The 11,141-nt window shown below is 42.7% G+C and overlaps 1 long non-coding RNA gene across 1 annotated transcript; it reads right to left on the reverse strand.

Annotated features, from left to right (window-relative positions):
- Positions 1–5,478: 5,478 nt before the first annotated feature.
- On the reverse strand, positions 5,479–10,886 carry LOC121028169 (uncharacterized). Its single transcript, XR_005789104.1, has 3 exons — positions 10,591–10,886; positions 10,164–10,486; positions 5,479–6,964 (listed from the first exon to the last, which is right to left on the reverse strand). It is a non-coding gene; the product is annotated as an uncharacterized LOC121028169 (long non-coding RNA).
- Positions 10,887–11,141: the final 255 nt, after the last annotated feature.

Here is an 11,141-nt window from a genome sequence, read left to right on the forward strand (position 1 = left end):
TCTTAAAGGATACAAAGAAACAAACAAAAAACAAAAACAAAAACAAAAAAGATGCAGCCTGGAAGGCAATGGAGTGACAATTATAAAGTGCTGCTAAAAAAAGAGAAATTGTCAAGTCAAATTTCTATACCCAGAGAAAATATCTTCCAAAGATGAAGGAGAAAGAGGAGTTCACCAGACAAACAAGCAATGAAAAAAAAAATAGAATTTATTGCCGGAAAATCCACACTCCAAAAAATGTTCATGGAGGTTTTTCAGGCAAAGGGAACATGATGCCAGGCAGAATCTGGATACACACAAAGATGTGAAAAGTGCTAGAAATGGTAAAATTGAAGATAAACATAAAACTTAATTTTTTAAAGGTTTAATAGACTACAAGATAATAGTCTAAAGCAGAGGTTACTTTGCGTCATCTCCTAAGAAGGACCCAGCATGTGGTCCGGAGCCTCAACAGACCAGACCACAGAATGTGATCCAGTCAGGGGATTCAATTGCTTCTAATTTGGTTTTCTTTCCATTTGGTTTGCTCTTGGATCCAGCAAATATGAAGTACAAAGAATATTTAAAAAAAATTTTTTTAATGTTTTTTATTATTGAGAGAGAGAGACAGAGCATGAGCAGGGAAGGGGCAGAGAGAGGGGGAGACACAGAATCCAAAGCAGGCTCCAGGCTCTGAGCTGTCAGCACAGAGCCCAACACGGGGCTCAAACTCACAAACCACGAGATCATGACCTGAGCTGAAGTCGGATGCTCAACCAACTGAGCCACCCAGGCACCCCCTCCCCTTAAAAAAAATTTTTTTTAATGTTTCAAAGTACAAAGAATATTTTTAAAAATCAGGATGCAATTGAAATAAAAGTAGTAATTGGAACATTTAGTGGATAATTGATGATATTAAGGAATTATTTTTAAATTGAATTAAATGTAATAGTATTCCGGTTATAAATTTAACAATTTCTGTCTCTTAGAAGTGCACAGTGAAATAATCGTTTCAGGATAATTGAGGGAAGGGGAAATGGTGAGGCTATATATAAAACAAGACTGGCCATGATTCGATCATTTGGACGTTGAGCACTGTATGCATGAGATTTCCTCCTCTTCTGTAGGATTTTGTAATTTTATATGAGAAATGTTTTTTAATTCTACCAAAAGCTGATCATCTTAATGTATAAAATAATGAGGCAGCTCCCTCCATGTTAACCACAAAACGGTTTCCATGATATGTTGTAGAGGAAAGAAAGGAAGACATAAAGTAGCTTGTCTGGAATACTACCAGTTAGGTTTAAGGTCTAAACATACACAAATATGTACTGTGTTTGCCTTTAGAGAAGACTGCACTCGTGTGAAGAGATTTACAGTTTGTAACACATGCTTTGGTACTGTTGGGAAAGTTTTGCCAGGCACAAAAGAAAGTAATATGTTTTAAAAATCAATTTTCAGGGGCGCCTGGGTGGCGCAGTCGGTTAAGCGTCCGACTTCAGCCAGGTCACGATCTCGCGGTCCGTGAGTTCGAGCCCCGCCTCAGGCTCTGGGCTGTTGGCTCGGAGCCTGGAGCCTGTTTCCGATTCTGTGTCTCCCTCTCTCTCTGCCCCTCCCCCGTTCATGCTCTGTCTCTCTCTGTCCCAAAAATAAATAAAAAAAAAAAAAAATCAGTTTTCAGAGCACCTGGGTGGCTCAGTCGGTTAAGCGTCTGACTCTCGATCTCAGCTCAGGTCTGGATCTCAGGGTCGTGAGTTCAAACCCCTCACTGGGCTCCACACTGGGCGTGGAGCCTACTTTTAAAAAACATTAAAATTAAAATTAGAAAAATCAATTTTCAAAATCTTCTCTTTGTCCCCACCAGCACTATGGACTTAAGGATGTTTCTTAACCTCTCTGTGCTTCCAGTGCCTCTGCTATGGAAAGGGACTAATAAAAGTGCTTTCCCCCAAGGGTAACACTGAAAATACATTAGTTAACTTGTGAAAAGTGCTTCCTGTCTTGCCTTGTAAGAACTCGATCTCACAATTTTACTTGTATTGTTGAGAAAAGGAAATAAGGAAATGGTCTAATGCTTGAGGACTCACAAGTCTCAACATGTAACATATTACTCAGAATGATCTGTTCAAGAGTCCAGGTGTCTCCCACTGAGAAACAACAGCTTGTGTTTGTCATATATGCTCTAACCCAGGGGCTCTTAACCGAAGGGGAATTTTGTCTTCCAGGGGACATTTAGTTTTCTAGTGGGTAGAGGCCAAGGATGCTACTGAAAACCCTACATTGGACAGTCTCCTATGACAAAGTACGGACATTGGACAGTCTCCTGTGGCAAAGTATGGACATTGGACAGTCTCCTATGGCAAAGTATAATACAGCCCCAAACATCAACAGCATCACGACCAGGAAACTGCTCTAACCTATGACCAGCATCTGGTGCTGTTTCTTCCAGACAGCAGAGCAGTCACATCCAGGTTCCAAAAGGTAAGTTTGAGAGGAGCATTTTTCATGGTTGCCTGTCATATCAAAAATCACTTAAATGCATCATTTTAAGATTAAGAATCTACCAAAATCCTTTATTTGCCTTTATATGCACAAATAGCTAAATCAAGATTTTTTTGATTAAAAGATATGTGTGTTCATAGATGTTCTCAGATTACGCACATTAATTTAAGTGCCACTATTCACGGTGACCAATTATCCTAAAGGCCTACAGAGATGAAATGTTGGGGTCCACAAGAGAAACAAGGCAACCTTGGGTAAGCAAATGTTCCCAAAGGGCTTGTTTTACAGACAAACCTTAAGGATGTATTTGTGGTTACTCAATACTGAATCAGATTTTTATTCTCAAATATTTTTCAGTTCCCAACTTTTAAAATGAGTTTCCTCTTAATGGCTTTAGTGTAGCATTTCCTCTTCTGTTGCCCTGCATCTGACAGCTCTTTCCTCTCTCCTGTGGGTCCAGAATGTTCTTCGTAAGCATCTACTAAATTGGAATGCCTGCAGTCTCCAGGTGGCCCGCTAGCATTTAATGGATTGGCGCTGGCTAAGAAAATGCCACCCTGAACAAAATATAATCTATGCAGTGAAGAGAAAACCGGAAATTTAACAGATAGACTCTGAGATACATGATATTATGTTCTCGCATACCTAAGGCCCACTCTCAACATTTCCGCTTTCTCAGAAGGAAGATCTGGATGACCCTTTGGGTGAAGGACAGAAACAAGTTCTGAAGCTGGCAGAAGGGAGGGATCATGGGATGGGAGGTGGACAAAAGTCACACTGGGACCACACACCAGTCACACAAATGGGGCACAGCATCTTCACATATGCCCCTCCTTGCTGTTGCTGAGCGCATTTGTATTTTTGACCAATTTTCTTCTTCCACATCCTTTCCCTTACCATTGTTTACAGGCTATGTTTATGGTGTCCTATTTTTTCACATTAGTACACAGGTAGCAGACTATCCACGCAGGACTTTGACATTCTAGAGGAAGAATGGACTAAACATGGGAAGAAGGAAATACGTTGATTTGGGGCTGTCAAAGGTGTGAAATGTAAGCAATTATCTGTCATGATTTTTTTTTAAACCAGCGTCTGAACCTTCCTTCTGTGTTTGGGGTATCCACCCTGAAAAGAGGCTAAAATGTTCCCAGCATCCCTTGCAGCAAGAACACCCAGGCTCTGTCACTCAGGTGCTTTCGTGCCAGATTTGGGACAAGGATTTGCAATCAAAAAAGGGAGGAACTGCCCAGAATTAAATGTTCTGAGGCCGGCACTTGAGGCAAAGCAAATCCAGTTTCTAGAATCAGCTGTGATTAACAGCGCACTAGGGATATCTCTGTCTGGGTCCAGGAAAGACCGTGGGATGTCTGCAAAGGACCAGTCTGCAGAATGATTTTTTTTAACCATTTTTCATGATTCAGTCAACTCTCTGCCTGATTTTGGAGATTTTGTGAGCTATTTAGTGCCTGTGTTTTCTGCTTACATTAGCCCGACTTCTCCTCTCCTGCTTGCACCCAATCACTGTATGATCATATTTGGAAACTTGGTAAATGATAGGAATAGTACAATGAGTGGAGTTTTTTCTTCTTTCCACTTTTCTATGTCACTATCATAACAGAAGAAGGGGGAAAAATGGGCTTTCTTTTTTGTCTGTTCATCTGCTTTTTCTTTTGAAAGCTTGGCTCTGACTCTAACTACAGGGAGGAGACCCCCGAAGAATGGTGGCAAACATTAACTCTGGAAACTTCAAGGCACCAACCTCAACTCACTCTATGGCGACCTTTTTGGCACCTAGATGACAGGTTTGCCCTATAAAAGGATGACTCATCACAGAGAATCAGGAAAAGCACTTCAAACTGTCTGTCAGCAATTGCCTCTCTGGACAGCTTTCAAAGCCCGCCATCTGTCCCCACCAGGGTCAATTTTCCTAGCTTAAGCATTTAGAGCTAATTGAAAAGATGTATTTGGTTTGCTTTTCTAGCTACCTTTATTCTCAGGAAAAATCTTTCCTATTTCCTTCTCTCTCAATCCTCTCAGGATTTTTGCCCTACCAGAAACCCAGAGGGAAGCCTGTTAGGTTTGTAGAGGCATATGCCCTTCCTCACATCATGAAAGGAGCCTGACTACTTCTGTCCAGTTGTAAAGCCTTTTGGTTTTCTATTTCCTTTTTGAAGAAATGAGATGCAACTCCCTTCCTTTTATCATATGGAGTTTTCTGACTATCCCTGATGTAAAGTTCATGGGCATCTAAGAATACTTCTCAAAAACCTTTGGCATTAGTAACCAACAACTTCTTTTTTTAATTTTTTTATTTTTTTTTAATTTTTTTCAACTTTTTTATTTATTTATGGGACAGACAGAGACAGAGCATGAACGGGGGAGGGGCAGAGAGAGAGGGAGACACAGAATCGGAAACAGGCTCCAGGCTCCGAGCCATCAGCCCAGAGCCCGACGTGGGGCTCGAACTCACGCGAGATCACGCAAGATCTCGCGAGATCGTGCCCTGGCTGAAGTCGGACGCTTCACCGACTGCGCCACCCAGGAGCCCCTTTTTAATTTTCTTTTAATCTTTATTTATTTTTGAGAGAGAGACAGAGTGTGAGCAGGGGAGAAGCAGAGAGAGGGAGACACAGAATCCGAAGCAGGCTCCAGGCCCTGAGCTGTCAGCACAGAGCCGACGCGGAATTCGAACTCACGAACCATGAGATCATGACCTGAGCGGAAGTCAGACGCTCAACTGACTGAGCCACCCAGATGCCCCAGTAACCAACAACTTCTGCAAATTCTTTACGACAGTGCTTCCATGAGTGATCTGTCTAAAAGTCTGAATCCCTCCAAAAGCGAAACATTTTAGCATAACATTCTAATACTATTTAAAAATATTTTTTTTAATTTTATTTTAGAGAGATAGAGACAGAGACAGAGCGCGAGTTGGGGAGGGCTGGGGGGTGGTGGGAGACACAGAATCTAAAGCAGGCTCCAGGCTCTGAGCTGTCAGCACAGAGCCTGAGGTGGGGCTGGAATCCATGACCCGTGAGGTCATGACCTGAGCTGAAGTCAGACACTTGACCTGCTGGGCCACCCGCGTGCCTCTCAAATACTATTTTTTAATGAGCAGATTCACTTTTAGCTCCCCAAATCTTCTAAGAACAGAAACTCCCAGAAGTGCATCTATAAACCTTAAGTTGATGATCTAGCACAATTACAGTCAGCAAAATGACCATAATATGCAAAATGCACATACATGGCACGGGCAGCAGGTCAGTTTTTCCTGAAAAATGGACCTGTGAGCTGATAGAGAAAATACAGGCAGCAGTTAATATGATGTATGTGGGGAGGGTGCCCCGGGGAGTGGGGAAGTGAACAAGACCTTGATTTCTGGGAAAGAGAAGCATCTCTGTACAGCTCCGGTGATGGGAGGTATCACAGAGCTGTGTGCTGCCAGAGGAGCCTGGATAGGTGGGTAAAATCAAAACTTAGAGGCCATAAAAAATTTTAGCCTCTCGTGACCAAAAGGGAGCTGATTATAGGTGCCTGGCTGCAGTGTGGGGAAAGGGTTGTTGAATACAGGAATAGACATGGGGCCAACCGGGTCAGAGGTGAGGCCGCCCTGGGGAGAACCGACAGCAGGCTGAAGGAGGGCAAGGCAGTGGGAATGGAGACGAGGAAAGGAATCTGAAATCCAGGAGGTGAAACTGACGTTGCTTAACTGTGCATTGACTTGAAGCCTGCGGCAAATTCTTTGACTGAGTTCCTGGTTCTTCTCTTGGATGGTTGTCCACACACACTGCCACCCTCATGACTTGACCTCATCTCCCTCTCTCTCTCAGTTCCTGCTATTCCCTGACCATGCTCAGCACTTTTCTACCTCAGATCTTTGTCTGGGCTGCTCTCTGGAGCAAGACCCTCTCCTCCAAATACCCATATGGCTCATTCCACATCTCCTTCAAAGTTCTGCCCAAATACTCTATTCTCACTGGGACAACTGAGACCTTCCTTCCCTCCACACAACTGATCTTCCTATTTTATATTTTCCTATAGACTAATCATCTTCGAACACCCCTAAAATGAATATATCCTTTTCTTATTATTGTGTTTATTATGTATCTTCCCAGTAGGGTATAATCACCACGAGGAAAAAGATTTTAGTCTGTTTCGCTCACTGATCTATCACCAGCTCCTAGAAAATGCATAGGATGCGTAAATGCACACTGAGTAGTTGATGAAGGAATGAATAAATAAAGGAAGAAGGAATATCTTAATTATCACAGTTGTCCTGGTGAGGACACCCACCAAATACCAAAGAAATCTTTCTTTACCTTCATGTCTCATCTGAACTTTGCTTGGTATGCTTGTTTCCATGTTGCTGATTTTTATACATATCAAAACCAGGTGCCTATGTTTTCTGAATGAAAATAAAATGAACTCAAATTCTGCAGCTTGTCAAATCCACAGCTTGAGAAATGTGGTAATAAAGAACATCCTATAAAGAGAATTAAGGTCAAAATGTAAGTCCATTCATGAGTTAAGTCATCCAAACTATCACTTTAAATATGCATATGCTGGGGCGCCTGGGTGGCTTGGTCGGTTAAGCCTCCGACTTCCGCTCAGGTCATGATCTCACGGCCCCGGCCCGTGAGTTCGAGCCCCGCGTCGGGCTCTGTGCTGACCGCTCAGAGCCTGGAGCCTGTTTCAGATTCTGTGTCTCCCTCTCTCTCTGCCCCTCCCCTGTTCATGCTCTGTCTCTCTCTGTCTCAAAAATAAATAAACGTTGAAAAAAAATTTTTAAATAAATGAATAAATAAATAAATAAATATGCATATGCTTAGGTACTACATTGCAATAACTACATCATCTTGGTTTTCATGGTCAAAAAGAAGACACACTTGAAAGTTGTAGCCTCTGGAATCTAGAAGATAAATATTGACCAAACTACTCGTCGTTTGCCTTTAACTGACTGTCTTGAACATTTTAACTGAATATGCTCAGTGGCTTGAGAATTAATATTAGCTAAATACTTTCTGTCACTGTATATTATTACTTTTTTATTTTTTTTAAGTTTATTTATTTATTTTGAGAGAGAAAATGAAAGTGGGGGAGGGGCAGAGCAAGAGAGTGAGTCCCAAGCAGGATCCACACTGTCAGAGCAGAGCCCCACAAGGGGCTCGAACGCACCAACTGTGAGATTATGACCTGAACCAAAGTCAGACACTTAATGGACTGAGCCACCCAGGCACCCCTACCTCACTTTTTTTTAATTGAGACATAACTTTTATACAATAAAATGTATAGAATTGAGTGTTCAGAGCTGTGAGTTTTGACATATATGCCATATACTCTCCCTCCAAACAAGATATAATACATTTCCAGAAACTCCCTTTGGGCCTCGTGCCCCATTGTAGCCAATACACGCCCACAACAACAGCCAATTTCTGATCTTTATCCCCATAGATATTAGTCTTCCTATTCCTGCAATTCATTAAAATGGAATCTTCAGTATCTATTCTTTTGGGTCTCACTTAACTGCACTCATCACCTAACACAGATGTTTATTTTTAAAAGATGTTTCTTTCCTGTCTCTTCTCAATACTGCAGGGACTTGTGTTTGTTCAATGATGTATTCCTGGTACCCAGAGCAGGGACTTGCACATAGAAAGTGTACAGAATTGGGGCACCTGGGTGGCTCAGTCGGTTAGGCGTCCGACTTCAGCTCAGGTCATGATCTCACAGCTCATGAGTTTGAGCCCCGCGTCAGTTTCTGTGCTGACAGCTCAGAGCCTGGGGCCAGCTTCGGATTCTGTGTCTCCCTCTTTCTCTGCCCCTCCCCCACTTGTGTCTGTCTCTCAAAAATGAATAAATGTAAAAAAAAAAATTTTTTTTAAAAGAAAGTGTACAGAATTATAAGGATATGCCGTTCAGTTAGGGTGCATGTGGCTATAAAGGGGTAGCCTAAGGGGAGCTTTGTGGTGGGAGAGCAGTTATGTATCTTGATTGGTGCTTACACAAATCTACACATGTGATACAACAGCATAGAACTACACACACACACACACACACACACACACACACACACACACACGAGTACATGTAAAACTGATGAAATCTGAGCCAGCTCTGTGGCTTGTCCCAATGTCTGTTTCCTGTCTGTGACATTGCACTATAATTACGCAAGAAAACTAGGTAAACGGTGCACAAGAAACCCCTGTTCATTTTTTTTTTTTACATCTCCCTGTTAATCTATAACTATTTCAAACTAAATAGTTTTTCAAACTGTTGAATGATTAATTCATTAAGCACAATATTCAGGTATGTTTTTAAAAATAAGAACTTCAAAAGGAAGATAATATTCGATAGTGTTCAGAGTAGCTTTCTTTGGATCTCATACTGATGGCAGATTTATTTTTGTCTATCTAGATGTTTAAATTCCTCATGGGAAAAAAATGTAACTTTAGACTTTCACTTTTGTTTTGGTTTGGGTTTCATTTTGTTTTGTTTTGTTTTTTGTTTTTTTGTTTTTTGGGGGGCTTTTTTGGTCCTTTAGATATTCTTTGAGTCTCTTGCCAAAGAAAGAGGCTTTCAAATAATCCTTGAAACGTAAAGATATCAACCCAGCCCCCTAAGCTGAGCCCCCAGTTTGCCCTAAAGTGAGAACACGTCCCGGAACCTAGTAAACCACGTGGTTGCCCAGGGAAGCTGCTATGGGCTGTAGATACCAGTGGCCTCTCTCCAGCCAGCCTCTGAAAACTGCTTGATGTCTTCCTCCACTGGAGAGTTGATTTGTCTAGCCTGGCACTGGACAAGCTCATTGGAAAGAACAGATGTGGTTTGTAGGTTTTAGGTAGTTTGCCTAAAGGAAATATTTTCTCCCTGCCCCTCCCACCTGAAACAGAAAGAGAAGTTTCGTGGGCATATAAGGGCATTGTGCTCCTAATGCCATTGGAAAGCCATGCCCGTGACTCATTCTTTCCATTCCTAGAAGGCAGCTCAGCTTTACAAATTGAACCTATTTATTTATTTGGGGGGAGGGGGGCTCAATTTTCTAGTTTTTTAAAAATTTAAATCCAAGTTAGTTAACATAGAGTGTAATAATAATTTCAGGAATAGAATTTAGTGATTCTTACATATAACCCTCAGACTCTTATTTATTTTAATGCAAAACAACCTCCTTCCTTCTCCTTTCTGCTCCTCTACCCGATAGGCCCTTGGCAACAATTTTCAGAAGGTTTTTGGAACTAGCAGCCTCCAATTGTGCAAAATGTCGCTGATAGCACTCCAGTGAGAAAGCTCTGTCAGAACCAAGAGCTAAGAAAGAATTTGATCCTTTAAAAGGAAAAAAAAAGAAAAAAAGCACATTTATCAAGACTAAACGATTTTTAAGTGGTTTTGTCATTTCTTTTCATCCAGCTCTGTGAATTGCCAAAGTGTGGGAGCCCCACAAGTTGCCATCTATGAATCTTATTGAATCAGGAGCATCTCCACCACAAAGCTCCAGCCCCTCGGGCCTCCAGTGGGGCCCAGAAGGAAGGAAGGAGGCTTCTATGGACAATAAGTCTCCTTTTCACTCTCTTTTCCTACCTTACAAACTCCAGGGTGTTTATCTGTCTCCTTATCACTTCTCTGAGATAACCTCCTTTTAAACGTGTTTTGAGCTGAAATAGTAGCACAGATGAGGGGGGTTTTACCTCTAAGAGTTTCTGGAATATACAAGTTCCAGATGAGAGGGCGGGAGGACCTTTTCTCGGGCAAGGTCGCAAGCAGTGCAAGCGGCTGGAATGGTGGATCTTCATGAACCCGTGAGGCATAGGAAGGTGCATCCAGGAGCTAAAGACCCTCTGTGAGCCCAGAGGGGGACAAAGCTTCCTTGAGGAGCATCTGTTTCCGTTTTACTCCACCTGTGTTACTGGTGTGCCTTCTTTCTCATCTCAAAATTTCACAGTCCTGACGTATTCCTTTTTTTCTTTAGCTATGTGGAAAGGGAACTCTCTCCATCGCCATGACCTGAAAACTGAGGTGCAGAGAAGAACAAGGGTTACTCAGCATCACACAAGGAATCAACCCCAGAGCACAGCTCCCCCCCCCCGCCACCCCCCCCCATCCCCGGTTCTCTACCTTCCATCTGTTCTTTCCGTTGCACGACCCCTGGAGCTGAGCACACTCACACCGGTTCCACATGTTGGGGGCACAGGCAAGGGCGATCCACCAGCCGGCACTCACGCGCTCGGCACCCAGGCTGGGGTGCAGCCTTGATTCATGATGGCAGAGGCAGACACAGCCCTTCCTCTCCCATCCCCTTTTGCCGTCTCCCCCTCCTGACCCTCCCATCAAAAACAGCTAAGAGAGGGGTGCCTGGGTGGCTCCGTCAGTTAAGCATCTGACTCTCGATTTCGGCTCAGGTCATGATCTCACGGTTCTTGAGTCAGAGCCCCACATCGGGCTCTGTGCTGACAGGGAGGAGCCTGCTTGAGATTCTCTCTTGCCCCTTCCCCTCTCATGCATGAGCACGCTCTCTCTCTCGCTCTCTCTCTCTCTCTCTCAAAATAAATAAACCTTTTTAAAAAGCTAAGAGAGATGTTTCAAATAATCAAAGAAAAAAGGCTAATATGAAACAAGAATGCTGCCAATACAGATAAAGCCAGGTCAGCGGCCTTAGGTATATACCA

The sequence above is a fragment of the Herpailurus yagouaroundi genome, unplaced genomic scaffold (assembly GCF_014898765.1).
Source record: "Herpailurus yagouaroundi ecotype Mexico unplaced genomic scaffold, PumYag 100, whole genome shotgun sequence".
NCBI lineage: Eukaryota > Metazoa > Chordata > Mammalia > Carnivora > Felidae > Herpailurus > Herpailurus yagouaroundi.